This window comes from Leopardus geoffroyi, chromosome D4 (assembly GCF_018350155.1).
Source record: "Leopardus geoffroyi isolate Oge1 chromosome D4, O.geoffroyi_Oge1_pat1.0, whole genome shotgun sequence".
In the NCBI taxonomy this organism is placed as follows: Eukaryota; Metazoa; Chordata; class Mammalia; order Carnivora; family Felidae; genus Leopardus; species Leopardus geoffroyi.
Window position 1 is genome coordinate 2,972,811 of NC_059342.1, and position 5,107 is coordinate 2,977,917.

General features: G+C 52.6%; 1 long non-coding RNA gene across 1 annotated transcript; it reads left to right on the plus strand.

The window, feature by feature from the left end:
* The first annotated feature begins 282 nt into the window (after positions 1-282).
* LOC123592870 lies at positions 283-3,192 on the plus strand. The gene is made up of 2 exons (XR_006709987.1): positions 283-2,137; positions 2,842-3,192. It is a non-coding gene; the product is annotated as an uncharacterized LOC123592870 (long non-coding RNA).
* Positions 3,193-5,107: the final 1,915 nt, after the last annotated feature.

Sequence of the window (5,107 nt, forward strand, 5' to 3'; positions counted from 1 at the left end):
AACCTCTGTGTGGGGCGCCTGGGTGGCGCAGTCGGTTAAGCGTCCGACTTCAGCCAGGTCACGATCTCGCGGTCCGTGAGTTCGAGCCCCGCATCAGGCTCTGGGCTGATGGCTCGGAGCCTGGAGCCTGTTTCCGATTCCGTGTCTCCCTCTCTCTCTGCCCCTCCCCCGTTCATGCTCTGTCTCTCTCTGTCCCAAAAATAAATATAAACGTTGAAAAAAAAATTAAAAAAAAAAAAAAAAAAAAAGAATTAACCTCTGTGTGTGTCAGATAACCTGCACGGTTTATGCTTTGGTTTCTCTTCTTAGCTGAAGAACTTGGCTTTTTTTTTTTTTTTTTTTTTTTTTTTTTTGCTTTGTAGTTGAATACACGTCTCCTAAATGCTGTCCTGACCCCGATCACTAAACTGAAAAACAACCCCAATGCCTAAAAATAAAGGCTTCAAGGAAGGATGCCAAGCTCGATGATGAGTATCTCTCAGAGGCGAGATTTCTGGGGAATCTTTATACTTGTCTTCATGCTTTTCCATAATTTCTAACAGTTCTATCCGGAACACATGTGTATTTTTCACCAGAATAAAAGGCTACTTTTTAAAATAAAAGTCAGGTCCCCAATACAAAGATTCTTTAAGAACAATTGCCTCGTTCTGCTTCAGAGAAACACATAATGTGTCCTAAATGGAAATAAAATCTCTCTTAGCAGCCCTAGAAACTTCCCAAAAGATCAGACATGTGGAAGGCTCGGTACTTATTACAGAACCGATACGATCCAACCCCCAAAATGATAATTCGTTATAAATACCGTCGGACAAAAGCATGCAGGGCACACAATCAGTTAGCGCAAGATCATGTCGAATCTGTAGCGGCCCTGTTATGAACACGGGTTGTGCCCACGTCCTTTCTGCCTCTCACATGTATGAGCAGGATCATGGGATCTCCTCCACAGGAGTTTCATGTCTGGACAAGCTTCTAAACGCACGTAGAATTCTGTGTCCCAAAGCAAATGATGGACCGCTGAGGGCTTCCCAAACATGGCTTTTAAAATATATAGACAATATCAGTAAGATTTAAAATCTCAAGCGGAACTCTTTGGACGCAAGACTTGTCACAAACAGGCTCTGCAGAGGGAAATGAAGACAGAGGTCGTGGTGCACTCATTCCTTAAACACAGTGAGAACAGCTGCAATTATTTCAATGAGAGACGCCGGCAAACTCCCCCAGCTTCTGCCCGCTCCCTCTCAGCGAGCCACAATGTGTTTCCATGGCAACCCCGTTGCTAAGGGGGACCCGTGAGCATCAGCGAGTTATCTGCAGTTTGAGATGCTGTTAGCCTGAGCAGTGGGGCTGGCTGGAATATTGAGATTTAATTTAGGGCCATTTCCCTCCTATCCTCACAATGAATTCGGCAGAGACTGTTAGAGGCCGTCCCCGTGTGAGGGCGAAGGGTGGCCTCCGAGCTTTTATGTCCCCTGGATCACACTGGCCTTCATTTTCACCAGCCTCCTGTGACTTAAACCCCAGAATTCTAGGAAGGGAAAAAACCAAAAAACAGTGATAGCAATTACCAACATGACCAAATGCCACATAAGACTGGTTTTGTTGAGTGTTTATAAATGCCAAATATAAACCAAACATAAGTTGTAGGAAATAAACATCATTTTGAATCAATAATCTGAAAGATTTTAAACATTAAATATTTAGAAAGCCCCAAATGAAGCAAATCAAAATATTTTTGAAGTTTCCTTTTCAATGTCTGCAAAATCATATTCTGGCAGATTGTAACATTTCATCAGAATCCTGATCGGAATCCAGAACCTTCCATCAAGCCAACTCTGATTGCATGTTTCACTTGTGGGGGTAAGTTTTATTGTCGTAAGCGACCATCCCTTAAAGTGGTCCAAGTTTCTTGGTTCCTTTTTCTTTAGCTTTTGAGCTCCACGTATGGAAGGAGGACCTTCCTGATGGCATGATGGCACCAAGGCAGCTGTCCTTGGCTAAAACAGGGACCGAGAACCTCATGCGGCAGGTGGCCCAGCCCAGCTGGAAGATTCCAGAAGCCAGTCCTGGCGGCCCGGCCCTCGCCACCCAGAATGGCCACGCTGAATCTCAGCCTCTACCTCCCCACCAGCTGCTCCAGGTACTAGCGCTCAACCCCCAGGCAAGCCCCCCTGGGCCGGGCCGGCGGAGCCCCAGAGAGGGGGCCACACCGGTCGGGGAAGCCCGAGCGGCTGAGGGAGGGCCCGCAGGGGTGAGTCCCGGGTCTCCGGGGGCCCCACGGGAGCCCCCTCCTTCGCAGCCGCTTCAGACCTCTCGGTCAGCTCGGCCACAGGCACTCACGGCTGTGGAGGCCAGCGCGGGGGACCTGGCGAGGGCTCTCCAGCTGGCAGCTGAAGCCCTCGCGCATGTCCTCACGTGGTGGAGGGGGGAGAGCAGGCTCCCGTGTCTCTGCTCCTGAGGGCATCGATCCCATCATGGGCCCAGACTCGTGACCGCGTCTTACCCTGATCACCCCCAGAGCCCCCTCCAGACACCATCCCACCGGGAGCGGGTTTGGGGGGACGCAGCACTCAGCCCACAGCAGGACCGCACCTGCTGCTCCCTCAGCACTTGGCCACATAAGAAAGGTTTGGAGAACAGAAAGCTGTGGCCCTTCGGGTGACCAGCCACCCCCGTCCGCCTGAGAGCCTCTGTCACAGGACCCCTCTGCTCCTCCTGGGGGGCCGGTGACGTGTGCCTGGTGATGCTGACACCCTGAGGTCAGCCACCTCCTGTCTCACCCGGTCTGTGCTCCACCCACCCCCACCCCCCCCCACCGTGCACTCGGTCCCCCGTCCCACTCAGACGTCATCTCGGGACGCACATCGAACATAAGAAACCTGTGCTTTGCAAAGGAAGGAGCCAGGGACGTGTGACACTGACCTGCCGTGTGCTTCCCTTGTAATTCGGGGCTTTTCCACGTGTAAGAGGAGAAGAGTGCCAGCTCCCCATTTTACAGCCGAGGACACGTGGCTTAACGCGGCCTAGGATCGTGGGGCGGGCGCGTGACCTCCGGCCTCTGACGCTCCCTGACGCTTGGAGACGGGCAGGTGCTCTCCGTGCCAGCAGGTCAACCAGCTCTGGTCATTCTACAGCTCCTCGTTCATTACTCTGCTTTCAAACTTCCTTGTATGTTATTTAGACGTGTTGATTGCAGTTACTCTGTATCCTGTGTCTAAAATATTTGAAGACTTCAGGGACCTATTTCTTTAAATTTTTAAAATTTTTTAATGTTTGTTTTTGAGAGAGAGAGAGAGAGAGAGAGACAGCATGAGCAGGGGAGGGGCAGAGAGAGAGGGAGACACAGAATTGGAAACAGGCTCCAGGCTCTGAGCCATCAGCACAGAGCCTGACGCGGGGCTCGGACTCATGAACCGCGTGATCGTGACCTGAGCCAAAATCAGATGCTTAACCGACTGAGCCACCCAGGCACCCCAGAATATTTCTTATTATTAATCATCACGTTTAACTGTTTTCACTGACAGACTCAGGGAGACTTTCTGGGCTCCCAAATTGTCACACACAGCCTTGCGTCCTATCCTTTATACAAGGAGTGGAGAAGCTGTTGCTCTCAGGCCAAAATCAGCTCACCGTCTCTTTTTGTACATCCGTAAGCTAAAAATGCTTGTTGTTGTTCTTCCATAAACTTGATGTTTTAAAACAGTTTTTAACGTACAAAAGAGATTGGCAAGGCAAGACAGAGTCCCCCCCCACAGCCCCCACCCACTCCTGTGATTAACATCTCTCATTCGAAGGGCACATTTGTCACAGTCAATGAACCTGCTACTTTATTGGTAACCAGAGTCCACACCTTATTCGGATGGCCTCGGTTTTCTGCTAACATCCTTTGCTGTCCCGGGATCCCATCCAGGCTGCCACGCTCTTGTCTACACATCCTGTCTCCTTGGGCTCCTCCTGATGTCACAGAATGGTCTTCACATTTTTTAAATCATTGGGGGGGGGGGGAATCAAAAGAATAATACCATATAATAACGCATAAAAGTGAAATTAAATCCAAATGTCACTGGCCATAAATAAAGTTTTCCTTTTTTTTAATGTTTATTTTTGAGGGAGAGAGAGAGAGAGAGAGAGAGTGTGTGAGCAGGAGCAGGGGAGGGGCAGAGAGAGAGGGAGACACAGAATCCGAAGCAGGCTCCAGGCTCTGAGCCATCAGCACAGAGCCCAACAAGGGGCTCGAACCCATGAACCGTGAGATCATGACCTGAGCCGAAGTCAGACGCTTAACCGACTGAGCCCCCCAGGCGCCCCCTGACCATGAAGTTTTACTGGAACTTGGCCATGCCCATCTGCTGACGTGTTGCCTGCTCTGCTTACCCACGGCGGGCAGAGCGAGTGGCCGTGTGGCCCGCGACACCTACAATACCTCCTACCTGGCCCTTCGCGGAGAAAGCTTGCCACCCTGTGCTCGACACGCAGCAAACGCGGTGGACAGTTTGCGTGTTGCTAACAGGGAGACGTCTTCACAGAGACATAGGAGGAAGGCCGACCAACTGTCTGTACCCCCCTCAGTGGCCACAGGGACGCGGTGGACGTGGTGCTGTGGGGCGAAGGCAGAGGTTCCGCAAGGCGGAGGAGGAAGAGCGTTCCCGCACGGCTGCTCCGCCTCTCCTACGGGGACATCAGTCAGTGGGAGTCGCGGACGCTGGGATCCCAACGCCTCCTCCCTCTGCAGGGTCGGGCTGCTCCTCTGCCCCCCGTGGCACCAGCTCCTGCTCTGACCCCTCTCTCCTCAAGAACGAAGACACGAGGCAGACTGGGTAAGAGGCGGCGGTCGGGGGAAAGGCCGAAGGAGTAGCAGCTCACCCCATGATGCACAGTTAGCATTTCCTCCCGGGGAGCCTCCCTCTGCAGGGCGGGGGCTATGCCTCCCTAGTGAAGAGTTGTGTGCGTTGAGCGTCTGTGAGGCCAGTTCCCGCTGTGGGGACCCCGCTAAGCCCCCATGGGTGCTGGCTCGGGCCGCCTCAGCACGGAGGGGTGGCCTCCACACCCCACCATTTCCCCCACGGTTCTGGCGGCTGGCGGCCTGGGAGGGAGCCTCGGGTGGGAGCCC